General features: G+C 34.3%; 20 non-coding genes across 20 annotated transcripts; all 20 read left to right on the top strand.

The window, feature by feature from the left end:
* The first annotated feature begins 1,027 nt into the window (after positions 1 to 1,027).
* Positions 1,028 to 1,109, top strand: TRNAL-AAG (transfer RNA leucine (anticodon AAG)). Its single transcript has one exon. It is a non-coding gene; the product is annotated as a tRNA-Leu (tRNA).
* A 262-nt stretch (positions 1,110 to 1,371) lies between these two features.
* Positions 1,372 to 1,453, top strand: TRNAL-UAG (transfer RNA leucine (anticodon UAG)). Its single transcript has one exon. It is a non-coding gene; the product is annotated as a tRNA-Leu (tRNA).
* Positions 1,454 to 3,155: 1,702 nt separating this feature from the next.
* Positions 3,156 to 3,237, top strand: TRNAL-AAG (transfer RNA leucine (anticodon AAG)). The gene has a single exon. It is a non-coding gene; the product is annotated as a tRNA-Leu (tRNA).
* Positions 3,238 to 3,500: 263 nt separating this feature from the next.
* On the top strand, positions 3,501 to 3,582 carry TRNAL-UAG (transfer RNA leucine (anticodon UAG)). The gene has a single exon. It is a non-coding gene; the product is annotated as a tRNA-Leu (tRNA).
* A 1,700-nt stretch (positions 3,583 to 5,282) lies between these two features.
* On the top strand, positions 5,283 to 5,364 carry TRNAL-AAG (transfer RNA leucine (anticodon AAG)). Its single transcript has one exon. It is a non-coding gene; the product is annotated as a tRNA-Leu (tRNA).
* Positions 5,365 to 5,626: 262 nt separating this feature from the next.
* Positions 5,627 to 5,708, top strand: TRNAL-UAG (transfer RNA leucine (anticodon UAG)). The gene has a single exon. It is a non-coding gene; the product is annotated as a tRNA-Leu (tRNA).
* Positions 5,709 to 7,409: 1,701 nt separating this feature from the next.
* TRNAL-AAG (transfer RNA leucine (anticodon AAG)) lies at positions 7,410 to 7,491 on the top strand. Its single transcript has one exon. It is a non-coding gene; the product is annotated as a tRNA-Leu (tRNA).
* A 263-nt stretch (positions 7,492 to 7,754) lies between these two features.
* TRNAL-UAG (transfer RNA leucine (anticodon UAG)) lies at positions 7,755 to 7,836 on the top strand. The gene has a single exon. It is a non-coding gene; the product is annotated as a tRNA-Leu (tRNA).
* Positions 7,837 to 9,536: 1,700 nt separating this feature from the next.
* On the top strand, positions 9,537 to 9,618 carry TRNAL-AAG (transfer RNA leucine (anticodon AAG)). The gene has a single exon. It is a non-coding gene; the product is annotated as a tRNA-Leu (tRNA).
* A 262-nt stretch (positions 9,619 to 9,880) lies between these two features.
* Positions 9,881 to 9,962, top strand: TRNAL-UAG (transfer RNA leucine (anticodon UAG)). Its single transcript has one exon. It is a non-coding gene; the product is annotated as a tRNA-Leu (tRNA).
* Positions 9,963 to 11,663: 1,701 nt separating this feature from the next.
* TRNAL-AAG (transfer RNA leucine (anticodon AAG)) lies at positions 11,664 to 11,745 on the top strand. Its single transcript has one exon. It is a non-coding gene; the product is annotated as a tRNA-Leu (tRNA).
* A 262-nt stretch (positions 11,746 to 12,007) lies between these two features.
* TRNAL-UAG (transfer RNA leucine (anticodon UAG)) lies at positions 12,008 to 12,089 on the top strand. Its single transcript has one exon. It is a non-coding gene; the product is annotated as a tRNA-Leu (tRNA).
* A 1,701-nt stretch (positions 12,090 to 13,790) lies between these two features.
* On the top strand, positions 13,791 to 13,872 carry TRNAL-AAG (transfer RNA leucine (anticodon AAG)). The gene has a single exon. It is a non-coding gene; the product is annotated as a tRNA-Leu (tRNA).
* A 261-nt stretch (positions 13,873 to 14,133) lies between these two features.
* On the top strand, positions 14,134 to 14,215 carry TRNAL-UAG (transfer RNA leucine (anticodon UAG)). The gene has a single exon. It is a non-coding gene; the product is annotated as a tRNA-Leu (tRNA).
* Positions 14,216 to 15,915: 1,700 nt separating this feature from the next.
* On the top strand, positions 15,916 to 15,997 carry TRNAL-AAG (transfer RNA leucine (anticodon AAG)). Its single transcript has one exon. It is a non-coding gene; the product is annotated as a tRNA-Leu (tRNA).
* Positions 15,998 to 16,268: 271 nt separating this feature from the next.
* Positions 16,269 to 16,350, top strand: TRNAL-UAG (transfer RNA leucine (anticodon UAG)). Its single transcript has one exon. It is a non-coding gene; the product is annotated as a tRNA-Leu (tRNA).
* An 8,542-nt stretch (positions 16,351 to 24,892) lies between these two features.
* TRNAL-AAG (transfer RNA leucine (anticodon AAG)) lies at positions 24,893 to 24,974 on the top strand. Its single transcript has one exon. It is a non-coding gene; the product is annotated as a tRNA-Leu (tRNA).
* Positions 24,975 to 25,236: 262 nt separating this feature from the next.
* Positions 25,237 to 25,318, top strand: TRNAL-UAG (transfer RNA leucine (anticodon UAG)). Its single transcript has one exon. It is a non-coding gene; the product is annotated as a tRNA-Leu (tRNA).
* A 1,700-nt stretch (positions 25,319 to 27,018) lies between these two features.
* Positions 27,019 to 27,100, top strand: TRNAL-AAG (transfer RNA leucine (anticodon AAG)). Its single transcript has one exon. It is a non-coding gene; the product is annotated as a tRNA-Leu (tRNA).
* Positions 27,101 to 27,362: 262 nt separating this feature from the next.
* Positions 27,363 to 27,444, top strand: TRNAL-UAG (transfer RNA leucine (anticodon UAG)). Its single transcript has one exon. It is a non-coding gene; the product is annotated as a tRNA-Leu (tRNA).
* Positions 27,445 to 27,884: the final 440 nt, after the last annotated feature.

Below are 27,884 nucleotides of genomic sequence, written 5' to 3' on the forward strand. Positions count from 1 at the left end.
TTAAGGCTCCAGTCTGTTTGGAGGCATGGGTTCAAATTCCACTGCTGTCATAATTATTTTCAAGATAAAACGACTGTCATTGATGTCAAAGTGTTTTTCTCCACTAAACAGCAAGTCAATAATAAAAAATCCTTTCTAATTAATATTGTCTGCTAATTTTGTACCTTTTTTAAATTTTTGTATTTTAAACACTTTTAACATGACACTTCTTTTCAAGTATTGATTTATAACTACACAATTTTTTCTTGTAATCTTAACTATATGATCCATAACTCTGAGCTTTGAGTCAAAAGTATCCATGGGGTAGCAAGGGCGAGTGGTCTAAGGCACTGGATTTAGGTTCCAGTCCCTCTGGAGGCGTGGGTCTGAATCCCACTGCTTCCATAATGATTTTACTATAAAAATGTCAGTCAGTGATGGCAATGTGTTTTTTTCCACTAATAAGAAAATCAATAATAATAAAGTCCTTTCTCCTCAACATCTGATCAATATGATCCAGATGCATTAGCTAAAAATCAGCAGTGTCTAAAGTGCTGGATTAAAGTTCCAGATTCTTTGGAGGAATTGGTTCAAAACCTACTGCCGCCATAATTATTTTCCCTGAGAAAAAATAAGTAATTGATGTCAAAGTGTTTTTTCTCTACTAAACAGCAAATGAATAATAAAAATATCCTTTCTCATTGATATTTTATGTCAATTTATGTACTTTTTTAACCTTCCAAAACGTTTTGTACATAATTTAAACACTTTTTGCATTACACTTCTTTTTAAATATTGATTTAAAAAAATGTTTTTACTGTAACCTGAGCTATATGACCCAGATCTGTGAGCTAAGAGTGTCCATGTGGTACCATGGCCGAGCGGTCTAAGGCCACTAAGTTGCTAAAGTAAAATATTGGAAGGTTGAAAAGTTCATCATCTGTCCTAGATTTTAAAACAGTTTATCACAATTTCAAGAGTCTTCTCAAACTTTAAAAATAATATGTAAAATAATAAACTATGACCTTTGGAGCCAAAATAGATATGTGGTAGCATGGCCGAGCGGTCTAAGGCGCTGGATTAAGGCTCCAGTCTCTTTGGAGGCGTGGGTTCAAATCCCACTGCTGCCATAATTATTTTCAAGAGAAAATGACATTTATTGATGTCAAAATGTTTTACTCTACTAAACAGCAAATCAATAATAAAAAATCCTTACTCATTAATATTGTCTACTAATTTTGTACCTTTTTTATGCTTCCTTAACTTTTTGTATTTTAAATACTTGTAACATGACACTTCTTTTCAAGTATTGATTTAAAACAACACATTTTTTCCCTGTAATCTCAACTGTATGATCCAGAACTGTGATCATTCGGTCAAACAGGTCCATGTGGTAGCATGGCCGAGCGGTCTAAGGAACTGGATTTAGGCTCCAGACTCTCTGGAGGCGTGGGTTCAAATCCCACTGCTGCCATAATGATTTTACTATGAAAACATCAGTCAGTGATGACAAAATGTTTTTCTCCACTAATAAGAAAAACAATAATAATAAACACTTTTCTCCTCAATAGCTGATTGATATGATCCAGATGCATGAGCAAAAAATCAGCAGTGTCTAAGGTGCTGGATTAAGGTTCCAGTTTCTTTGGAGGCTTTGAATCAAAACCTACTGCCGCCATAATTATTTTTCCTAAGAAAAAATAAGTCATTGATGTCAAAGTGTTTTTCTTTACTAAACAGCAAATGAATAATAAAAAAATCCTTTCTCATTAATATTTTATGTCAATTGATGTACTTTTTTAACCTTCCAAAACATTTTGTACATAACTTAAACACTTTTGGTATGACACTTCTTTTTAAGAATTTATTTAAAACAAAAAAAAAATGTTTGTACTGTAATCTGTGCTATATGGCCCAGATCTGTGAGCTAAGAGTGTTCATTTGGTACCATGGCCGAGCGGTCTAAGGCCACTAAGCTGCTAAAATAAAATATTGGTAGGTTAAAAAGTTCATCATCTGCCCTAGATTTTAAAACAGTTTATCATAATTTCAAGAGTCTTCTCAAAATGTAAAAATAATATGTAAAATTATAAACTATGAGCTATTGAGTCAAGGTAGAAATGTGGCTGAGCGGTCTAAGATGCTGCATTAAGGCTCCAGTCTGTTTGGAGGCATGGGTTCAAATTCCACTGCTGTCATAATTATTTTCAAGATAAAACGACTGTCATTGATGTCAAAGTGTTTTTCTCCACTAAACAGCAAGTCAATAATAAAAAATCCTTTCTAATTAATATTGTCTGCTAATTTTGTACCTTTTTTAAATTTTTGTATTTTAAACACTTTTAACATGACACTTCTTTTCAAGTATTGATTTATAACTACACAATTTTTTCTTGTAATCTTAACTATATGATCCATAACTCTGAGCTTTGAGTCAAAAGTATCCATGGGGTAGCAAGGGCGAGTGGTCTAAGGCACTGGATTTAGGTTCCAGTCTCTCTGGAGGCGTGAGTCTGAATCCCACTGCTTCCATAATGATTTTACTATGAAAATGTCAGTCAGTGATGGCAATGTGTTATTCTCCACTAATAAGAAAATCAATAATAATAAAGTCCTTTCTCCTCAACATCTGATCAATATGATCCAGATGCATTAGCTAAAAATCAGCAGTGTCTAAGGTGCTGGATTAAAGGTCCAGATTCTTTGGAGGAATTGGTTCAAAACCTACTGCCGCCATAATTATTTTCCCTGAGAAAAAATAAGTAATTGATGTCAAAGTGTTTTTTCTCTACTAAACAGCAAATGAATAATAAAAATATCCTTTCTCATTGATATTTTATGTCAATTTATGTACTTTTTTTAACCTTCCAAAACGTTTTGTACATAATTTAAACACTTTTTGCATTACACTTCTTTTTAAATATTGATTTAAAAAAATGTTTTTAATGTAACCTGAGCTATATGACCCAGATCTGTGAGCTAAGAGTGTCCATGTGGTACCATGGCCGAGCGGACTAAGGCCACTAAGTTGCTAAAGTAAAATATTGGAAGGTTGAAAAGTTCATCATCTGTCCTAGATTTTAAAACAGTTTATCACAATTTCAAGAGTCTTCTCAAACTTTAAAAATAATATGTAAAATAATAAACTATGACCTTTGGAGCCAAACTAGATATGTGGTAGCATGGCCGAGCGGTCTAAAGCGCTGGATTAAGGCTCCAGTCTCTTTGGAGGCATGGGTTCAAATCACACTGCTGCCATAATTATTTTCAAGAGAAAATGACATTTATTGATGTCAAACTGTTTTACTCTACTAAACAGCAAATCAATAATAAAAAAATCCTTACTCATTAATATTGTCTACTAATTTTGTACCTTTTTTATGCTTCCTTAACTTTTTGTATTTTAAATACTTGTAACATGACACTTCTTTTCAAGTATTGATTTAAAACAACACATTTTTTCCCTGTAACCTCAACTGTAAGATCCAGAACTGTGAGCATTTGGTCAAACAGGTCCATGTGGTAGCATGGCTGAGCGGTCTAAGGTGCTGGATTTAGGCTCCAGTCTCTCTGGAGGCGTGGGTTCAAATTCCACTGCTGCCATAATGATTTTACTATGAAAACATCAGTCAGTGATGACAAAATGTTTTTCTCCACTAATAAGAAAAACAATAATAATAAAGACTTTTCTCCTCAATAGCTGATTGATATGATCCAGATGCATGAGCTAAAAATCAGCAGTGTCTAAGGTGCTGGATTAAGATTCCAGTTTCTTTGGAGGCTTTGGATCAAAACCTACTGCCGCCATAATTATTTTTCCTAAGAAAAAATAAGTCATTGATGTCAAAGTGTTTTTCTTTACTAAACAGCAAATGAATAATAAAAAAATCCTTTCTCATTAATATTTTATGTCAATTGATGTACTTTTTTAACCTTCCAAAACATTTTGTACATAACTTAAACACTTTTGGTATGACACTTCTTTTTAAGAATTTATTTAAAACAAAAAAAAATGTTTGTACTGTAATCTGTGCTATATGGCCCAGATCTGTGAGCTAAGAGTGTTCATTTGGTACCATGGCCGAGCGGTCTAAGGCCACTAAGCTGCTAAAATAAAATATTGGTAGGTTAAAAAGTTCATCATCTGCCCTAGATTTTAAAACAGTTTATCATAATTTCAAGAGTCTTCTCAAAATGTAAAAATAATATGTAAAATTATAAACTATGAGCTATGGAGTCAATGTAGAAATGTGGCTGAGCGGTCTAAGATGCTGCATTAAGGCTCCAGTCTGTTTGGAGGCATGGGTTCAAATTCCACTGCTGTCATAATTATTTTCAAGATAAAACGACTGTCATTGATGTCAAAGTGTTTTTCTCCACTAAACAGCAAGTCAATAATAAAAAATCCTTTCTAATTAATATTGTCTGCTAATTTTGTACCTTTTTTAAATTTTTGTATTTTAAACACTTTTAACATGACACTTCTTTTCAAGTATTGATTTATAACTACACAATTTTTTCTTGTAATCTTAACTATATGATCCATAACTCTGAGCTTTGAGTCAAAAGTATCCATGGGGTAGCAAGGGCGAGTGGTCTAAGGCACTGGATTTAGGTTCCAGTCCCTCTGGAGGCGTGGGTCTGAATCCCACTGCTTCCATAATGATTTTACTATAAAAATGTCAGTCAGTGATGGCAATGTGTTTTTTTCCACTAATAAGAAAATCAATAATAATAAAGTCCTTTCTCCTCAACATCTGATCAATATGATCCAGATGCATTAGCTAAAAATCAGCAGTGTCTAAAGTGCTGGATTAAAGTTCCAGATTCTTTGGAGGAATTGGTTCAAAACCTACTGCCGCCATAATTATTTTCCCTGAGAAAAAATAAGTAATTGATGTCAAAGTGTTTTTTCTCTACTAAACAGCAAATGAATAATAAAAATATCCTTTCTCATTGATATTTTATGTCAATTTATGTACTTTTTTAACCTTCCAAAACGTTTTGTACATAATTTAAACACTTTTTGCATTACACTTCTTTTTAAATATTGATTTAAAAAAATGTTTTTACTGTAACCTGAGCTATATGACCCAGATCTGTGAGCTAAGAGTGTCCATGTGGTACCATGGCCGAGCGGTCTAAGGCCACTAAGTTGCTAAAGTAAAATATTGGAAGGTTGAAAAGTTCATCATCTGTCCTAGATTTTAAAACAGTTTATCACAATTTCAAGAGTCTTCTCAAACTTTAAAAATAATATGTAAAATAATAAACTATGACCTTTGGAGCCAAAATAGATATGTGGTAGCATGGCCGAGCGGTCTAAGGCGCTGGATTAAGGCTCCAGTCTCTTTGGAGGCGTGGGTTCAAATCCCACTGCTGCCATAATTATTTTCAAGAGAAAATGACATTTATTGATGTCAAAATGTTTTACTCTACTAAACAGCAAATCAATAATAAAAAATCCTTACTCATTAATATTGTCTACTAATTTTGTACCTTTTTTATGCTTCCTTAACTTTTTGTATTTTAAATACTTGTAACATGACACTTCTTTTCAAGTATTGATTTAAAACAACACATTTTTTCCCTGTAATCTCAACTGTATGATCCAGAACTGTGATCATTCGGTCAAACAGGTCCATGTGGTAGCATGGCCGAGCGGTCTAAGGAACTGGATTTAGGCTCCAGACTCTCTGGAGGCGTGGGTTCAAATCCCACTGCTGCCATAATGATTTTACTATGAAAACATCAGTCAGTGATGACAAAATGTTTTTCTCCACTAATAAGAAAAACAATAATAATAAACACTTTTCTCCTCAATAGCTGATTGATATGATCCAGATGCATGAGCAAAAAATCAGCAGTGTCTAAGGTGCTGGATTAAGGTTCCAGTTTCTTTGGAGGCTTTGAATCAAAACCTACTGCCGCCATAATTATTTTTCCTAAGAAAAAATAAGTCATTGATGTCAAAGTGTTTTTCTTTACTAAACAGCAAATGAATAATAAAAAAATCCTTTCTCATTAATATTTTATGTCAATTGATGTACTTTTTTAACCTTCCAAAACATTTTGTACATAACTTAAACACTTTTGGTATGACACTTCTTTTTAAGAATTTATTTAAAACAAAAAAAAATGTTTGTACTGTAATCTGTGCTATATGGCCCAGATCTGTGAGCTAAGAGTGTTCATTTGGTACCATGGCCGAGCGGTCTAAGGCCACTAAGCTGCTAAAATAAAATATTGGTAGGTTAAAAAGTTCATCATCTGCCCTAGATTTTAAAACAGTTTATCATAATTTCAAGAGTCTTCTCAAAATGTAAAAATAATATGTAAAATTATAAACTATGAGCTATTGAGTCAAGGTAGAAATGTGGCTGAGCGGTCTAAGATGCTGCATTAAGGCTCCAGTCTGTTTGGAGGCATGGGTTCAAATTCCACTGCTGTCATAATTATTTTCAAGATAAAACGACTGTCATTGATGTCAAAGTGTTTTTCTCCACTAAACAGCAAGTCAATAATAAAAAATCCTTTCTAATTAATATTGTCTGCTAATTTTGTACCTTTTTTAAATTTTTGTATTTTAAACACTTTTAACATGACACTTCTTTTCAAGTATTGATTTATAACTACACAATTTTTTCTTGTAATCTTAACTATATGATCCATAACTCTGAGCTTTGAGTCAAAAGTATCCATGGGGTAGCAAGGGCGAGTGGTCTAAGGCACTGGATTTAGGTTCCAGTCTCTCTGGAGGCGTGAGTCTGAATCCCACTGCTTCCATAATGATTTTACTATGAAAATGTCAGTCAGTGATGGCAATGTGTTATTCTCCACTAATAAGAAAATCAATAATAATAAAGTCCTTTCTCCTCAACATCTGATCAATATGATCCAGATGCATTAGCTAAAAATCAGCAGTGTCTAAGGTGCTGGATTAAAGGTCCAGATTCTTTGGAGGAATTGGTTCAAAACCTACTGCCGCCATAATTATTTTCCCTGAGAAAAAATAAGTAATTGATGTCAAAGTGTTTTTTCTCTACTAAACAGCAAATGAATAATAAAAATATCCTTTCTCATTGATATTTTATGTCAATTTATGTACTTTTTTTAACCTTCCAAAACGTTTTGTACATAATTTAAACACTTTTTGCATTACACTTCTTTTTAAATATTGATTTAAAAAAATGTTTTTAATGTAACCTGAGCTATATGACCCAGATCTGTGAGCTAAGAGTGTCCATGTGGTACCATGGCCGAGCGGACTAAGGCCACTAAGTTGCTAAAGTAAAATATTGGAAGGTTGAAAAGTTCATCATCTGTCCTAGATTTTAAAACAGTTTATCACAATTTCAAGAGTCTTCTCAAACTTTAAAAATAATATGTAAAATAATAAACTATGACCTTTGGAGCCAAACTAGATATGTGGTAGCATGGCCGAGCGGTCTAAAGCGCTGGATTAAGGCTCCAGTCTCTTTGGAGGCATGGGTTCAAATCACACTGCTGCCATAATTATTTTCAAGAGAAAATGACATTTATTGATGTCAAACTGTTTTACTCTACTAAACAGCAAATCAATAATAAAAAAATCCTTACTCATTAATATTGTCTACTAATTTTGTACCTTTTTTATGCTTCCTTAACTTTTTGTATTTTAAATACTTGTAACATGACACTTCTTTTCAAGTATTGATTTAAAACAACACATTTTTTCCCTGTAACCTCAACTGTAAGATCCAGAACTGTGAGCATTTGGTCAAACAGGTCCATGTGGTAGCATGGCTGAGCGGTCTAAGGTGCTGGATTTAGGCTCCAGTCTCTCTGGAGGCGTGGGTTCAAATTCCACTGCTGCCATAATGATTTTACTATGAAAACATCAGTCAGTGATGACAAAATGTTTTTCTCCACTAATAAGAAAAACAATAATAATAAAGACTTTTCTCCTCAATAGCTGATTGATATGATCCAGATGCATGAGCTAAAAATCAGCAGTGTCTAAGGTGCTGGATTAAGATTCCAGTTTCTTTGGAGGCTTTGGATCAAAACCTACTGCCGCCATAATTATTTTTCCTAAGAAAAAATAAGTCATTGATGTCAAAGTGTTTTTCTTTACTAAACAGCAAATGAATAATAAAAAAATCCTTTCTCATTAATATTTTATGTCAATTGATGTACTTTTTTAACCTTCCAAAACATTTTGTACATAACTTAAACACTTTTGGTATGACACTTCTTTTTAAGAATTTATTTAAAACAAAAAAAAATGTTTGTACTGTAATCTGTGCTATATGGCCCAGATCTGTGAGCTAAGAGTGTTCATTTGGTACCATGGCCGAGCGGTCTAAGGCCACTAAGCTGCTAAAATAAAATATTGGTAGGTTAAAAAGTTCATCATCTGCCCTAGATTTTAAAACAGTTTATCATAATTTCAAGAGTCTTCTCAAAATGTAAAAATAATATGTAAAATTATAAACTATGAGCTATGGAGTCAATGTAGAAATGTGGCTGAGCGGTCTAAGATGCTGCATTAAGGCTCCAGTCTGTTTGGAGGCATGGGTTCAAATTCCACTGCTGTCATAATTATTTTCAAGATAAAACGACTGTCATTGATGTCAAAGTGTTTTTCTCCACTAAACAGCAAGTCAATAATAAAAAATCCTTTCTAATTAATATTGTCTGCTAATTTTGTACCTTTTTTAAATTTTTGTATTTTAAACACTTTTAACATGACACTTCTTTTCAAGTATTGATTTATAACTACACAATTTTTTCTTGTAATCTTAACTATATGATCCATAACTCTGAGCTTTGAGTCAAAAGTATCCATGGGGTAGCAAGGGCGAGTGGTCTAAGGCACTGGATTTAGGTTCCAGTCCCTCTGGAGGCGTGGGTCTGAATCCCACTGCTTCCATAATGATTTTACTATAAAAATGTCAGTCAGTGATGGCAATGTGTTTTTTTCCACTAATAAGAAAATCAATAATAATAAAGTCCTTTCTCCTCAACATCTGATCAATATGATCCAGATGCATTAGCTAAAAATCAGCAGTGTCTAAAGTGCTGGATTAAAGTTCCAGATTCTTTGGAGGAATTGGTTCAAAACCTACTGCCGCCATAATTATTTTCCCTGAGAAAAAATAAGTAATTGATGTCAAAGTGTTTTTTCTCTACTAAACAGCAAATGAATAATAAAAATATCCTTTCTCATTGATATTTTATGTCAATTTATGTACTTTTTTAACCTTCCAAAACGTTTTGTACATAATTTAAACACTTTTTGCATTACACTTCTTTTTAAATATTGATTTAAAAAAATGTTTTTACTGTAACCTGAGCTATATGACCCAGATCTGTGAGCTAAGAGTGTCCATGTGGTACCATGGCCGAGCGGTCTAAGGCCACTAAGTTGCTAAAGTAAAATATTGGAAGGTTGAAAAGTTCATCATCTGTCCTAGATTTTAAAACAGTTTATCACAATTTCAAGAGTCTTCTCAAACTTTAAAAATAATATGTAAAATAATAAACTATGACCTTTGGAGCCAAAATAGATATGTGGTAGCATGGCCGAGCGGTCTAAGGCGCTGGATTAAGGCTCCAGTCTCTTTGGAGGCGTGGGTTCAAATCCCACTGCTGCCATAATTATTTTCAAGAGAAAATGACATTTATTGATGTCAAAATGTTTTACTCTACTAAACAGCAAATCAATAATAAAAAATCCTTACTCATTAATATTGTCTACTAATTTTGTACCTTTTTTATGCTTCCTTAACTTTTTGTATTTTAAATACTTGTAACATGACACTTCTTTTCAAGTATTGATTTAAAACAACACATTTTTTCCCTGTAATCTCAACTGTATGATCCAGAACTGTGATCATTCGGTCAAACAGGTCCATGTGGTAGCATGGCCGAGCGGTCTAAGGAACTGGATTTAGGCTCCAGACTCTCTGGAGGCGTGGGTTCAAATCCCACTGCTGCCATAATGATTTTACTATGAAAACATCAGTCAGTGATGACAAAATGTTTTTCTCCACTAATAAGAAAAACAATAATAATAAACACTTTTCTCCTCAATAGCTGATTGATATGATCCAGATGCATGAGCAAAAAATCAGCAGTGTCTAAGGTGCTGGATTAAGGTTCCAGTTTCTTTGGAGGCTTTGAATCAAAACCTACTGCCGCCATAATTATTTTTCCTAAGAAAAAATAAGTCATTGATGTCAAAGTGTTTTTCTTTACTAAACAGCAAATGAATAATAAAAAAATCCTTTCTCATTAATATTTTATGTCAATTGATGTACTTTTTTAACCTTCCAAAACATTTTGTACATAACTTAAACACTTTTGGTATGACACTTCTTTTTAAGAATTTATTTAAAACAAAAAAAAATGTTTGTACTGTAATCTGTGCTATATGGCCCAGATCTGTGAGCTAAGAGTGTTCATTTGGTACCATGGCCGAGCGGTCTAAGGCCACTAAGCTGCTAAAATAAAATATTGGTAGGTTAAAAAGTTCATCATCTGCCCTAGATTTTAAAACAGTTTATCATAATTTCAAGAGTCTTCTCAAAATGTAAAAATAATATGTAAAATTATAAACTATGAGCTATTGAGTCAAGGTAGAAATGTGGCTGAGCGGTCTAAGATGCTGCATTAAGGCTCCAGTCTGTTTGGAGGCATGGGTTCAAATTCCACTGCTGTCATAATTATTTTCAAGATAAAACGACTGTCATTGATGTCAAAGTGTTTTTCTCCACTAAACAGCAAGTCAATAATAAAAAATCCTTTCTAATTAATATTGTCTGCTAATTTTGTACCTTTTTTAAATTTTTGTATTTTAAACACTTTTAACATGACACTTCTTTTCAAGTATTGATTTATAACTACACAATTTTTTCTTGTAATCTTAACTATATGATCCATAACTCTGAGCTTTGAGTCAAAAGTATCCATGGGGTAGCAAGGGCGAGTGGTCTAAGGCACTGGATTTAGGTTCCAGTCTCTCTGGAGGCGTGAGTCTGAATCCCACTGCTTCCATAATGATTTTACTATGAAAATGTCAGTCAGTGATGGCAATGTGTTATTCTCCACTAATAAGAAAATCAATAATAATAAAGTCCTTTCTCCTCAACATCTGATCAATATGATCCAGATGCATTAGCTAAAAATCAGCAGTGTCTAAGGTGCTGGATTAAAGGTCCAGATTCTTTGGAGGAATTGGTTCAAAACCTACTGCCGCCATAATTATTTTCCCTGAGAAAAAATAAGTAATTGATGTCAAAGTGTTTTTTCTCTACTAAACAGCAAATGAATAATAAAAATATCCTTTCTCATTGATATTTTATGTCAATTTATGTACTTTTTTTAACCTTCCAAAACGTTTTGTACATAATTTAAACACTTTTTGCATTACACTTCTTTTTAAATATTGATTTAAAAAAATGTTTTTAATGTAACCTGAGCTATATGACCCAGATCTGTGAGCTAAGAGTGTCCATGTGGTACCATGGCCGAGCGGACTAAGGCCACTAAGTTGCTAAAGTAAAATATTGGAAGGTTGAAAAGTTCATCATCTGTCCTAGATTTTAAAACAGTTTATCACAATTTCAAGAGTCTTCTCAAACTTTAAAAATAATATGTAAAATAATAAACTATGACCTTTGGAGCCAAACTAGATATGTGGTAGCATGGCCGAGCGGTCTAAAGCGCTGGATTAAGGCTCCAGTCTCTTTGGAGGCATGGGTTCAAATCACACTGCTGCCATAATTATTTTCAAGAGAAAATGACATTTATTGATGTCAAACTGTTTTACTCTACTAAACAGCAAATCAATAATAAAAAATCCTTACTCATTAATATTGTCTACTAATTTTGTACCTTTTTTATGCTTCCTTAACTTTTTGTATTTTAAATACTTGTAACATGACACTTCTTTTCAAGTATTGATTTAAAACAACACATTTTTTCCCTGTAACCTCAACTGTAAGATCCAGAACTGTGAGCATTTGGTCAAACAGGTCCATGTGGTAGCATGGCTGAGCGGTCTAAGGTGCTGGATTTAGGCTCCAGTCTCTCTGGAGGCGTGGGTTCAAATTCCACTGCTGCCATAATGATTTTACTATGAAAACATCAGTCAGTGATGACAAAATGTTTTTCTCCACTAATAAGAAAAACAATAATAATAAAGACTTTTCTCCTCAATAGCTGATTGATATGATCCAGATGCATGAGCTAAAAATCAGCAGTGTCTAAGGTGCTGGATTAAGATTCCAGTTTCTTTGGAGGCTTTGGATCAAAACCTACTGCCGCCATAATTATTTTTCCTAAGAAAAAATAAGTCATTGATGTCAAAGTGTTTTTCTTTACTAAACAGCAAATGAATAATAAAAAAATCCTTTCTCATTAATATTTTATGTCAATTGATGTACTTTTTTAACCTTCCAAAACATTTTGTACATAACTTAAACACTTTTGGTATGACACTTCTTTTTAAGAATTTATTTAAAACAAAAAAAAAATGTTTGTACTGTAATCTGTGCTATATGGCCCAGATCTGTGAGCTAAGAGTGTTCATTTGGTACCATGGCCGAGCGGTCTAAGGCCACTAAGCTGCTAAAATAAAATATTGGTAGGTTAAAAAGTTCATCATCTGCCCTAGATTTTAAAACAGTTTATCATAATTTCAAGAGTCTTCTCAAAATGTAAAAATAATATGTAAAATTATAAACTATGAGCTATGGAGTCAATGTAGAAATGTGGCTGAGCGGTCTAAGATGCTGCATTAAGGCTCCAGTCTGTTTGGAGGCATGGGTTCAAATTCCACTGCTGTCATAATTATTTTCAAGATAAAACGACTGTCATTGATGTCAAAGTGTTTTTCTCCACTAAACAGCAAGTCAATAATAAAAAATCCTTTCTAATTAATATTGTCTGCTAATTTTGTACCTTTTTTAAATTTTTGTATTTTAAACACTTTTAACATGACACTTCTTTTCAAGTATTGATTTATAACTACACAATTTTTTCTTGTAATCTTAACTATATGATCCATAACTCTGAGCTTTGAGTCAAAAGTATCCATGGGGTAGCAAGGGCGAGTGGTCTAAGGCACTGGATTTAGGTTCCAGTCCCTCTGGAGGCGTGGGTCTGAATCCCACTGCTTCCATAATGATTTTACTATGAAAATGTCAGTCAGTGATGGCAATGTGTTTTTCTCCACTAATAAGAAAATCAATAATAATAAAGTCCTTTCTCCTCAACATCTGATCAATATGATCCAGATGCATTAGCTAAAAATCAGCAGTGTCTAAGGTGCTGGATTAAAGTTCCAGATTCTTTGGAGGAATTGGTTCAAAACCTACTGCCGCCATAATTATTTTCCCTGAGAAAAAATAAGTAATTGATGTCAAAGTGTTTTTTCTCTACTAAACAGCAAATGAATAATAAAAATATCCTTTCTCATTGATATTTTATGTCAATTTATGTACTTTTTTAACCTTCCAAAACGTTTTATAAATAATTTAAACACTTTTTGCATTACACTTCTTTTTAAATATTGATTTAAAAAAATGTTTTTACTGTAACCTGAGCTATATGACCCAGATCTGTGAGCTAAGAGTGTCCATGTGGTACCATGGCCGAGCGGTCTAAGGCCACTAAGTTGCTAAAGTAAAATATTGGAAGGTTGAAAAGTTCATCATCTGTCCTAGATTTTAAAACAGTTTATCACAATTTCAAGAGTCTTCTCAAACTTTAAAAATAATATGTAAAATAATAAACTATGACCTTTGGAGCCAAAATAGATATGTGGTAGCATGGCCGAGCGGTCTAAGGTGCTGGATTAAGGCTCCAGTCTCTTTGGAGGCGTGGGTTCAAATCCCACTGCTGCCATAATTATTTTCAAGAGAAAATGACATTTATTGATGTCAAACTGTTTTACTCTACTAAACAGCAAATCAATAATAAAAAATCCTTACTCATTAATATTGTCTACTAATTTTGTACCTTTTTTATGCTTCCTTAACTTTTTGTATTTTAAATGCTTGTAACATGACACTTCTTTTCAAGTATTGATTTAAAACAACACATTTTTCCCTGTAATCTCAACTGTATGATCCAGAACTGTGAGCATTCGGTCAAACAGGTCCATGTGGTAGCATGGCCGAGCGGTCTAAGGCGCTGGATTTAGGCTCCAGTCTCTCTGGAGGCGTGGGTTCAAATCCCACTGCTGCCATAATGATTTTACTATGAAAACATCAGTCAGTGATGACAAAATGTTTTTCTCCACTAATAAGAAAAACAATAATAATAAAGACTTTTCTCCTCAATAGCTGATTGATATGATCCAGATGCATGAGCTAAAAATCAGCAGTGTCTAAGGTGCTGGATTAAGGTTCCAGTTTCTTTGGAGGCTTTGGATCAAAACCTACTGCCGCCATAATTATTTTTCCTAAGAAAAAATAAGTCATTGATGTCAAAGTGTTTTTCTTTACTAAACAGCAAATGAATAATAAAAAAATCCTTTCTCATTAATATTTTATGTCAATTGATGTACTTTTTTAACCTTCCAAAACATTTTGTACATAACTTAAACACTTTTGGTATGACACTTCTTTTTAAGAATTTATTTAAAAAAAAAAAATGTTTGTACTGTAATCTGTGCTATATGGCCTAGATCTGTGAGCTAAGAGTGTTCATTTGGTACCATGGCCGAGCGGTCTAAGGCCACTAAGCTGCTAAAATAAAATATTGGTAGGTTAAAAAGTTCATAATCTGTCCTAGATTTTAAAACAGTTTATCATAATTTCAAGAGTCTTCTCAAAATGTAAAAATAATATGTAAAATTATAAACTATGAGCTATGGAGTCAATGTAGAAATGTGGCTGAGCGGTCTAAGATGCTGCATTAAGGCTCCAGTCTGTTTGGAGGCATGGGTTCAAATTCCACTGCTGTCATAATTATTTTCAAGATAAAACGACTGTCATTGATGTCAAAGTGTTTTTCTCCACTAAACAGCAAGTCAATAATAAAAAATCCTTTCTAATTAATATTGTCTGCTAATTTTGTACCTTTTTTAAATTTTTTGTATTTTAAACACTTTTAACATGACACTTCTTTTCAAGTATTGATTTATAACTACACAATTTTTTCTTGTAATCTTAACTATATGATCCATAACTCTGAGCTTTGAGTCAAAAGTATCCATGGGGTAGCAAGTGCGAGTGGTCTAAGGCACTGGATTTAGGTTCCAGTCTCTCTGGAGGCGTGGGTCTGAATCCCACTGCTTCCATAATGATTTTACTATGAAAATGTCAGTCAGTGATGGCAATGTGTTTTTCTCCACTAATAAGAAAATCAATAATAATAAAGTCCTTTCTCCTCAACATCTGATCAATATGATCCAGATGCATTAGCTAAAAATCAGCAGTGTCTAAGGTGCTGGATTAAAGTTCCATATTCTTTGGAGGAATTGGTTCAAAACCTACTGCCGCCATAATTATTTTCCCTGAGAAAAAATAAGTAATTGATGTCAAAGTGTTTTTTCTCTACTAAACAGCAAATGAATAATAAAAATATCCTTTCTCATTGATATTTTATGTCAATTTATGTACTTTTTTAACCTTCCAAAACGTTTTATACATAATTTAAACACTTTTTGCATTACACTTCTTTTTAAATATTGATTTAAAAAAAATGTTTTTACTGTAACCTGAGCTATATGACCCAGATCTGTGAGCTAAGAGTGTCCATGTGGTACCATGGCCGAGCGGTCTAATGCCACTAAGTTGCTAAAGTAAAATATTGGAAGGTTGAAAAGTTCATCATCTGTCCTAGATTTTAAAACAGTTTATCACAATTTCAAGAGTCTTCTCAAACTTTAAAAATAATATGTAAAATAATAAACTATGACCTTTGGAGCCAAAATAGATATGTGGTAGCATGGCCGAGCGGTCTAAGGCGCTGGATTAAGGCTCCAGTCTCTTTGGAGGCGTGGGTTCAAATCCAACTGCTGCCATAATTATTTTCAAGAGAAAATGACATTTATTGATGTCAAACTGTTTTACTCTACTAAACAGCAAATCAATAATAAAAAATCCTTACTCATTAATATTGTCTACTAATTTTGTACCTTTTTTATGCTTCCTTAACTTTTTGTATTTTAAATATTTTAAATACTTGTAACATGACACTTCTTTTCAAGTATTGATTTAAAACAACACATTTTTTCCCTGTAATCTCAACTGTATGATCCAGAACTGTGAGCATTCGGTCAAACAGGTCCATGTGGTAGCATGGCCGAGCGGTCTAAGGCGCTGGATTTAGGCTCCAGTCTCTCTGGAGGCGTGTGTTCAAATCCCACTGCTGCCATAATGATTTTACTATGAAAACATCAGTCAGTGATGACGAAATGTTTTTCTCCACTAATAAGAAAAACAATAATAATAAAGACTTTTCTCCTCAATAGCTGATTGATATGATCCAGATGCATGAGCTAAAAATCAGCAGTGTCTAAGGTGCTGGATTAAGGTTCCAGTTTCTTTGGAGGCTTTGGATCAAAACCTACTGCCGCCATAATTATTTTTCCTAAGAAAAAATAAGTCATTGATGTCAAAGTGTTTTTCTTTACTAAACAGCAAATGAATAATAAAAAAATCCTTTCTCATTAATATTTTATGTCAATTGATGTACTTTTTTAACCTTCCAAAACTTTTTGTACATAACTTAAACACTTTTGGTATGACACTTCTTTTTAAGTATTTATTTAAAACAAAAAAAATGTTTGTACTGTAATCTGTGCTATATGGCCCAGATCTGTGAGCTAAGAGTGTTCATTTGGTACCATGGCCGAGCGGTCTAAGGCCACTAAGCTGCTAAAATAAAATATTGGTAGGTTAAAAAGTTCATCTGCCCTAGATTTTAAAACAGTTTGTCATAATTTCAAGAGTCTTCTCAAAATGTAAAAATAATATGTAAAATTATAAACTATGAGCTATGGAGTCAAGGTAGAAATGTGGCTGAGCGGTCTAAGATGCTGCATTAAGGCTCCAGTCTGTTTGGAGGCATGGGTTCAAATTCCACTGCTGTCATAATTATTTTCAAGATAAAACGACTGTCATTGATGTCAAAGTGTTTTTCTCCACTAAACAGCAAGTCAATAATAAAAAATCCTTTCTAATTAATATTGTCTGCTAATTTTGTACCTTTTTTAAATTTTTGTATTTTAAACACTTTTAACATGACACTTCTTTTCAAGTATTGATTTATAACTACACAATTTTTTCTTGTAATCTTAACTATATGATCCAGAACCTTGAGCTTTGAGTCAAAGGTATCCATGGGGTAGCAAGGGTGAGTGGTCTAAGGCACTGGATTTAGGTTCCAGTCTCTCTGGAGGCGTGGGTCTGAATCCCACTGCTTCCATAATGATTTTACTATGAAAATGTCAGTCAGTGATGGCAATGTGTTTTTCTCCACTAATAAGAAAATCAATAATAATAAAGTCATTTCTCCTCAACATCTGATCAATATGATCCAGATGCATTAGCTAAAAATCAGCAGTGTCTAAGGTGCTGGATTAAAGTTCCAGATTCTTTGGAGGAATTGGTTCAAAACCTACTGCCGCCATAATTATTTTCCCTGAGAAATAATAAGTAATTGATGTCAAAGTGTTTTTTCTCTACTAAACAGCAAATGAATAATAAAAATATCCTTTCTCATTGATATTTTATGTCAATTTATGTACTTTTTTAACCTTCCAAAACGTTTTGTACATAATTTAAACACTTTTTGCATTACACTTCTTTTTAAATATTCAAGGGAGAAATTACCAAGGTAATAAGCCCGGCGCTTCAAAATGTGATGTTTAACCCAAGCAGCTGTTGACAGAGATAGTTAGTCCCTGAGAATAAATACTTGGAAAAGGATATACAGCGCTATATACTGGATAAAAACAATATAACTTCTTTATTTATACAAAATAAAATATTTGGTTGCAACCATAAATATAATTAGAAATTTAAAAAAAAAATTATATATATATATATATATATATATATATAAAAAAGGGCAAACACAGCACAGCACTTCATTCGGTATATTACCACTTGTAGAGGCCACACACAGTCTCCTGTAAAGAATCCTTTGGAAATTGTTGCCACAGTCCAAGGGGTGTAAATATCACTTGTGGGATGTAGAGTCCATATGGAGTGGATGGAGAGCCTTTGAAGCTTGGTTATGGACAATTATAGTCCTATTGAAAGCATGGTCTCAAACTCCTCTTGTGGACACCAACAAGTTCCCCATTGCAGGCGTGCAGGACTTCTAGGCGTATTCCAGGATAGGAGGTTTTGGTTGTAGTGGAGGCCTCTGTAAACCGACGCGTTTCGCTGTGTCAACAGCTTCATCAAGGTGTATGTGTGTCCATTGTACTGATGCCCTTTTTAAAGGCTGTGCTGATTGCCCATTGTTAACAGCTGTACTTAGGTTAAAATCATTAATTAACATAAAAAATAAAACTTAAAACTATATCCAGTTTTGTTAATTGGTAATATATGGAGACAAGTGTATATGCAATCGGAAATCCCTTTTGTTTCTTATTGACTGAGATTAATAATTAGAACAATAGGAGCATTTCCTGATTCACTATTGCGATCATGTGACCGCATGTGTGTATTTCCTATGTCTGGAACGCATACCAGACTAGGATAGGCTCTGGAGTTAGAAAGCGCCTGTCACGTGACGTTGTTTGTGTACACGTGATCGGCTGTAATACTCATGATGGCTCTGGGGAAGAAATGAGGTCATAGTCACATGACCGGATCCCCCATGTGACGCGGCTCTCGAGATAGTGGCCTGAATGCCCGCGAGAGCCGCGACGTACACATCGAGGTCTAGGTCACATGACTAGATCCGTCCGTGACGTGACTCCCGGAAGTGACTGATACCCGCAGTCCGGGCGCGTCATCAGCAACCATAGTGGGCATATTTTTGCCCTCAGTTGGAAACACATTAATATATAGTAGAGGAGAGGAAGAGAGAGCCCAAAAGTATTAATCCCCTAAGTTAGAAACATATAGGAGATATATATATGTTCTTGAAAGGGAAATACATATATTTTTAAACAAAAAGGGAGAGATTTCTTTCCTCTAATATATATGAGTACAGTAGTAAATAGTTATATTCAACAATCCTATATGCAGGACAATGTAATAATAATTATCTGTAGATGCCAATATAGATATAACCTAATATAAATCTGTATGAACTTCATTAAAAAATTATAAAATTATCTACTTTCATAGCTGAATAGTGACATCTTGTGGTGTTATACAGAAATTACATTCACATAGTAATAGTCATTGCAAATAATATATCTAGAGTAAATAGCGTTCCCTATAAAAAGATGTATGAATAGGAAGAGAGAGAAATAAGTAGGACCAAGTCCATATTGTGATTATCATGGTTATAGGATATATTAATTAATACCAGTTATTAGAGTACCGCATTAAGCTCTAAGGCTTCGTTTAAGCCACAGGGATACAGGGAATTCAGCTGTAATGTCCAGTAAATCTCTTGACGACAAAGTCGAGTGTATCTATCTCCTCCTCGACATGTTGGTGGAATAAATTCTAATCCAATAACTTTCAAAGAACTAGGATCTTTATTGTGATGATACGCGAAGTGTCTCGATAGGCTATGTTTCATTAGCCCATTTTGGACATTTCTGCGATGTTCCATGAATCTCAATTTCAACGCTCGAGTTGTTCTACCGACATATTTTAAATTGCATCCGCATTTTAATAGATATATAACCCATGAAGTATTGCAATTGATAAACGAGGAGATATTTATACATTTATCTTCTAAAACCATGTCGATCTTTTTGGTTTTATTACACGCATGTGAACATGTTGTACATTTATTGGCACCACACTTATAAAAACCCTTCGGTTTTGTCGTTAGCCACCCACCTCCCAATTTCGTTCCTATGTTTGATGAATGAATTTTTAATGGATTCTTTAGTTGACTGGGTGCTAATATATTCTTTAGGGACTTGTTCTTCTTAAAAATGAACTCTGGCTTAGCTGGAAGAATACCATTCAAAATCGGATCATTTAGGAGCATATGGTAATTGTGTTTAATCGTGTTTTTAATCTGATTGGATCGATTATTAAATCTGGATATAAAGGCCAGTTCTTTCTTATTATCAGCAGAAATTTTGGGCTTTGGATAAAGGAGTGTCTGTCTATCAACCTGATTAACTTCTACGAGTGCTTTGTCTAATAGATGTTGTGGGTAATCCCTGTCTTGAAAGGATTCTAGTAGTATTTTTGCTTGGGAATCAAAAGCTTCAGTGGTAGAGCAGTTTCTTTTAATACGTAATAGTTGACCTTTGGGGATGTTGCTCTTCCAAGACTGAAGGTGTGCACTTTTGTAGTTTAAATAGGAATTATGGTCAACATCCTTAGTATAGTTAGACGTGTGGATACAATTATCCACTATTTCTAGAGAGATATCTAAAAAATTGATTTTCGAGGAACTGAAGTTAGAGGTGAAGGTTAAATTATATGTGTTAGTGTTGAGAAAATCAACAAAATCTGAAAAGGTGCTATGATCCCCATCCCAAACAAAGAAAAGGTCATCGATGTACCGCCCATAGAGGACGAGACGATCGCCGAGTCCGCCTCCCCAAAAAAAACTGACCAATTGTGAAATAGCACTTTTATGTAAAGGTCTAAAATTTGCCCCCTCAGAGCCCCCAAACATATTTGATTTATATGTTGAGCTAAACCGGTTTATTCGCACACTCTGCAGAAAAAGGTTTTTTGCAAAAAAGGCTGGTATAGGGAATTGCTCTAATGAGGTACCTATTGTACTAGACACTACTGATGATCCTATAATAAAGATTCTTGAGGAGCTAGGGGGAGACACTAAAACCCAACCAGCCACTAAAAAGATCTTTGAAGTAGATAATAAAATATGCAAATTAAAATTAAAATCTGACTTTTTTCCCATTAGTTTTAAAAGTAGTCAGGTGGAAACTTTTTATAAAACTACCCTAGAAGATTTCAAAACGATATGTTCTTCAAAATGTGACACCAAACAAAATTTAAACAAATGGGAAAAACAAGCTATTAGAAAACTAACAAAAGATACTTCAATTATCATTAAAGAAGCTGATAAGGGGGGTGGGCTCGTAATACAGGACAGAGAGGATTACATCCAGGAAGCAAAACGACAATTGGGAGATGTGGACTTCTATGAGGTACTTGTACAAGATCCCACCCCCCTGTATCAGAAGGAACTATATGCCCTTCTACAAGGAGCTTCTCAGGATGGAGTGATATCTAAAGAGGAACTGAAGTTTCTTTTTCCTTTACATCCCACTACTCCAGTCTACTATCACCTCCCCAAGATTCACAAGTCCCTCACCTCACCCCCGGGACGTCCCATTATTTCAGGTGTCAACTCTCTTACTTCTTTTCTTTCAGCCTATGTTGACAGTTATCTCCAACCGCGTGTCTCTCAACTAAGGTCCCATATTAAGGATACCATGCACTTTTTAGAACTAATCCAGGGGGTTACTTGGAAACCCTCATATGCATTCGCTACTCTGGATGTATCCAGTCTTTACACCAATATACCTCACCAGAAAGGTGTACAGGTTATTAATCAAATATTATCAACGGATGGTGACCTTCCTGAGAGACACCGGGAGTTTATTGTCAATTCTATTTCCTTTATTCTTTCCCACAACTATTTTCTTTTTTCTGACACATTTTACCGTCAAACGATGGGAACCGCCATGGGGACGAGATTTGCGCCGAGTTACGCCAACCTTTATGTTGGACACTTAGAAGAAGACCTCATTTGGGGAGGCGGACTCGGCGATCGTCTCGTCCTCTATGGGCGGTACATCGATGACCTTTTCTTTGTTTGGGATGGGGATCATAGCACCTTTTCAGATTTTGTTGATTTTCTCAACACTAACACATATAATTTAACCTTCACCTCTAACTTCAGTTCCTCGAAAATCAATTTTTTAGATATCTCTCTAGAAATAGTGGATAATTGTATCCACACGTCTAACTATACTAAGGATGTTGACCATAATTCCTATTTAAACTACAAAAGTGCACACCTTCAGTCTTGGAAGAGCAACATCCCCAAAGGTCAACTATTACGTATTAAAAGAAACTGCTCTACCACTGAAGCTTTTGATTCCCAAGCAAAAATACTACTAGAATCCTTTCAAGACAGGGATTACCCACAACATCTATTAGACAAAGCACTCGTAGAAGTTAATCAGGTTGATAGACAGACACTCCTTTATCCAAAACCCAAAATTTCTGCTGATAATAAGAAAGAACTGGCCTTTATATCCAGATTTAATAATCGATCCAATCAGATTAAAAACACGATTAAACACAATTACCATATGCTCCTAAATGATCCGATTTTGAATGGTATTCTTCCAGCTAAGCCAGAGTTCATTTTTAAGAAGAACAAGTCCCTAAAGAATATATTAGCACCCAGTCAACTAAAGAATCCATTAAAAATTCATTCATCAAACATAGGAACAAAATTGGAAGGTGGGTGGCTAACGACAAAACCAAAGGGTTTTTATAAGTGTGGTGCCAATAAATGTACAACATGTTCACATGCGTGTAATAAAACCAAAAAGATCGACATGGTTTTAGAAGATAAATGTATAAATATCTCCTCGTTTATCAATTGCAATACTTCATGGGTTATATATCTATTAAAATGCGGATGCAATTTAAAATATGTCGGTAGAACAACTCGAGCGTTGAAATTGAGATTCATGGAACATCGCAGAAATGTCCAAAATGGGCTAATGAAACATAGCCTATCGAGACACTTCGCGTATCATCACAATAAAGATCCTAGTTCTTTGAAAGTTATTGGATTAGAATTTATTCCACCAACATGTCGAGGAGGAGATAGATACACTCGACTTTGTCGTCAAGAGATTTACTGGACAATACAGCTGAATTCCCTGTATCCCTGTGGCTTAAACGAAGCCTTAGAGCTTAATGCGGTACTCTAATAACTGGTATTAATTAATATATCCTATAACCATGATAATCACAATATGGACTTGGTCCTACTTATTTCTCTCTCTTCCTATTCATACATCTTTTTATAGGGAACGCTATTTACTCTAGATATATTATTTGCAATGACTATTACTATGTGAATGTAATTTCTGTATAACACCACAAGATGTCACTATTCAGCTATGAAAGTAGATAATTTTATAATTTTTTAATGAAGTTCATACAGATTTATATTAGGTTATATCTATATTGGCATCTACAGATAATTATTATTACATTGTCCTGCATATAGGATCGTTGAATATAACTGTTTACTACTGTACTCATATATATTAGAGGAAAGAAATCTCTCCCTTTTTGTTTAAAAATATATGTATTTCCCTTTCAAGAACATATATATATCTCCTATATGTTTCTAACTTAGGGGATTAATACTTTTGGGCTCTCTCTTCCTCTCCTCTACTATATATTAATGTGTTTCCAACTGAGGGCAAAAATATGCCCACTATGGTTGCTGATGACGCGCCCGGACTGCGGGTATCAGTCACTTCCGGGAGTCACGTCACGGACGGATCTAGTCATGTGACCTAGACCTCGATGTGTGCGTCGCGGCTCTCGCGGGCATTCAGGCCACTATCTCGAGAGCCGCGTCACATGGGGGATCCGGTCATGTGACTATGACCTCATTTCTTCCCCAGAGCCATCGCGAGTATTACAGCCGATCACGTGTACACAAACAACGTCACGTGACCGGCGCTTTCTAACTCCAGAGCCTATCCTAGTCTGGTATGCGTTCCAGACATAGGAAATACACACATGCGGTCACATGATCGCAATAGTGAATCAGGAAATGCTCCTATTGTTCTAATTATTAATCTCAGTCAATAAGAAACAAAAGGGATTTCCGATTGCATATACACTTGTCTCCATATATTACCAATTAACAAAACTGGATATAGTTTTAAGTTTTATTTTTTATGTTAATTAATGATTTTAACCTAAGTACAGCTGTTAACAATGGGCAATCAGCACAGCCTTTAAAAAGGGCATCAGTACAATGGACACACATACACCTTGATGAAGCTGTTGACACAGCGAAACGCGTCGGTTTACAGAGGCCTCCACTACAACCAAAACCTCCTGTCCTGGAATACGCCTAGAAGTCCTGCACGCCTGCAACGGGGAACTTGTTGGTGTCCACAAGAGGAGTTTGAGACCATGCTTTCAATAGGACTATAATTGTCCATAACCAAGCTTCAAAGGCTCTCCATCCACTCCATATGGACTCTACATCCCACAAGTGATATTTACACCCCTTGGACTGTGGCAACAATTTCCAAAGGATTCTTTACAGGAGACTGTGTGTGGCCTCTACAAGTGGTAATATACCGAATGAAGTGCTGTGCTGTGTTTGCCCTTTTTTTATATATATATATATATATATATTAAAAAAAATTAAAATTTCTAATTATATTTATGGTTGCAACCAAATAATTTATTTTGTATAAATAAAGAAGTTATATTGTTTTTATCCAGTATATAGCGCTGTATATCCTTTTCCAAGTCTTTTTAAATATTGATTTAAAAAAATGTTTTTACTGTAACCTGAGCTATATGACCCAGATCTGTGAGCTAAGAGTGTCCATGTGGTACCATGGCCGAGCGGTCTAAGGCCACTAAGTTGCTAAAGTAATATATTGGAAGGTTGAAAAGTTCATCATCTGTCCTAGATTTTAAAACAGTTTATCACAATTTCAAGAGTCTTCTCAAACTTTAAAAATAATATGTAAAATAATAAACTATGACCTTTGGAGCCAAAATAGGTATGTGGTAGCATGGCCGAGCGGTCTAAGGTGCTGTATTAAGGCTCCAGTCTCTTTGGAGGCGTGGGTTCAAATCCCACTGCTGCCATAATTATTTTCAAGAGAAAATGACATTTATTGATGTCAAACTGTTTTACTCTACTAAACAGCAAATCAATAATAAAAAATCCTTACTCATTAATATTGTCTACTAATTTTGTACCTTTTTTATGCTTCCTTAACTTTTTGTATTTTAAATACTTGTAACATGACACTTCTTTTCAAGTATTGATTTAAAACAACACATTTTTTCCCTGTAATCTCAACTGTATGATCCAGAACTGTGAGCATTCGGTCAAACAGGTCCTTGTGGTAGCATGGCCGAGCGGTCTAAGGCGCTGGATTTAGGCTCCAGTCTCTCTGGAGGCGTGGGTTCAAATCCCACTGCTGCCATCATGATTTTACTATGAAAACATCAGTCAGTGATGACAAAATGTTTTTCTCCACTAATAAGAAAAACAATAATAATAAAGACTTTTCTCCTCAATAGCTGATTGATATGATCCAGATGCATGAGCTAAAAATCAGCAGTGTCTAAGGTGCTGGATTAAGGTTCCAGTTTCTTTGGAGGCCTTGGATCAAAACCTACTGCCGCCATAATTATTTTTCCTAAGAAAAAATAAGTCATTGATGTCAAAGTGTTTTTCTTTACTAAACAGCAAATGAATAATAAAAAAATCCTTTCTCATTAATATTTTATGTCAATTGATGTACTTATTTAACCTTCCAAAACATTTTGTACATAACTTAAACACTTTTGGTATGACACTTCTTTTTAAGTATTTATTTAAAACAAAAAAAAATGTTTGTACTGTAATCTGTGCTATATGGCCCAGATCTGTGAGCTAAGAGTGTTCATTTGGTACCATGGCCGAGCGGTCTAAGGCCACTAAGCTGCTAAAATAAAATATTGGTAGGTTAAAAAGTTCATCATCTGCCCTAGATTTTAAAACAGTTTATCATAATTTCAAGAGTCTTCTCAAAATGTAAAAATAATATGTAAAATTATAAACTATGAGCTATGGAGTCAAGGTAGAAATGTGGCTGAGCGGTCTAAGATGCTGCATTAAGGCTCCAGTCTGTTTGGAGGCATGGGTTCAAATTCCACTGCTGTCATAATTATTTTCAAGATAAAACGACTGTCATTGATGTCAAAGTGTTTTTCTCCACTAAACAGCAAGTCAATAATAAAAAATCCTTTCTAATTAATATTGTCTGCTAATTTTGTACCTTTTTTAAATTTTTGTATTTTAAACACTTTTAACATGACACTTCTTTTCAAGTATTGATTTATAACTACACAATTTTTTCTTGTAATCTTAACTATATGATCCATAACTCTGAGCTTTGAGTCAAAAGTATCCATGGGGTAGCAAGGGTGAGTGGTCTAAGGCACTGGATTTAGGTTCCAGTCTCTCTGGAGGCGTGGGTCTGAATCCCACTGCTTCCATAATGATTTTACTATGAAAATGTCAGTCAGTGATGGCAATGTGTTTTTCTCCACTAATAAGAAAATCAATAATAATAAAGTCCTTTCTCCTCAACATCTGATCAATATGATCCAGATGCATTAGCTAAAAATCAGCAGTGTCTAAGGTGCTTGATTAAAGTTCCAGATTCTTTGGAGGAATTGGTTCAAAACCTACTGCCACCATAATTATTTTCCCTGAGAAAAAATAAGTAATTGATGTCAAAGTGTTTTTTCTCTACTAAACAGCAAATGAATAATAAAAATATCCTTTCTCATTGATATTTTATGTCAATTTATGTACTTTTTTAACCTTCCAAAACGTTTTGTACATAATTTAAACACTTTTTGCATTACACTTCTTTTTAAATATTGATTTAAAAAAATGTTTTTACTGTAACCTGAGCTATATGACCCAGATCTGTGAGCTAAGAGTGTCCATGTGGTACCATGGCCGAGCGGTCTAAAGCCACTAAGTTGCTAAAGTAAAATATTGGAAGGTTGAAAAGTTCATCATCTGTCCTAGATTTTAAAACAGTTTATCACAATTTCTAGAGTCTTCTCAAACTTTAAAAATAATATGTAAAATAATAAACTATGACCTTTGGAGCAAAAATAGGTATGTGGTATCATGGCCGAGCGGTCTAAGGCGCTGGATTAAGGCTCCAGTCTCTTTGGAGGCGTGGGTTCAAATCCCACTGCTGCCATAATTATTTTCAAGAGAAAATGACATTTATTGATGTCAAACTGTTTTACTCTACTAAACAGCAAATCAATAATAAAAAATCCTTACTCATTAATATTGTCTACTAATTTTGTACCTTTTTTATACTTCCTTAACTTTTTGTATTTTAAATACTTGTAACATGACACTTCTTTTCAAGTATTGATTTAAAACAACACATTTTTTCCCTGTAATCTCAACTGTATGATCCAAAACTGTGAGCATTCGGTCAAACAGGTCCTTGTGGTAGCATGGCCGAGCGGTCTAAGGCGCTGGATTTAGGCTCCAGTCTCTCTGGAGGCGTGGGTTCAAATCCCACTGCTGCCATCATGATTTTACTATGAAAACATCAGTCAGTGATGACAAAATGTTTTTCTCCACTAATAAGAAAAACAATAATAATAAAGACTTTTCTCCTCAATAGCTGATTGATATGATCCAGATGCATGAGCTAAAAATCAGCAGTGTCTAAGGTGCTGGATTAAGGTTCCAGTTTCTTTGGAGGCTTTGGATCAAAACCTACTGCCGCCATAATTATTTTTCCTAAGAAAAAATAAGTCATTGATGTCAAAGTGTTTTTCTTTACTAAACAGCAAATGAATAATAAAAAAATCCTTTCTCATTAATATTTTATGTCAATTGATGTACTTTTTTAACCTTCCAAAACATTTTGTACATAACTTAAACACTTTTGGTATGACACTTCTTTTTAAGTATTTATTTAAAACAAAAAAAAATGTTTGTACTGTAATCTGTGCTATATGGCC

This window comes from Pseudophryne corroboree, chromosome 3, assembly GCF_028390025.1.
Source record: "Pseudophryne corroboree isolate aPseCor3 chromosome 3, aPseCor3.hap2, whole genome shotgun sequence".
In the NCBI taxonomy this organism is placed as follows: Eukaryota; Metazoa; Chordata; class Amphibia; order Anura; family Myobatrachidae; genus Pseudophryne; species Pseudophryne corroboree.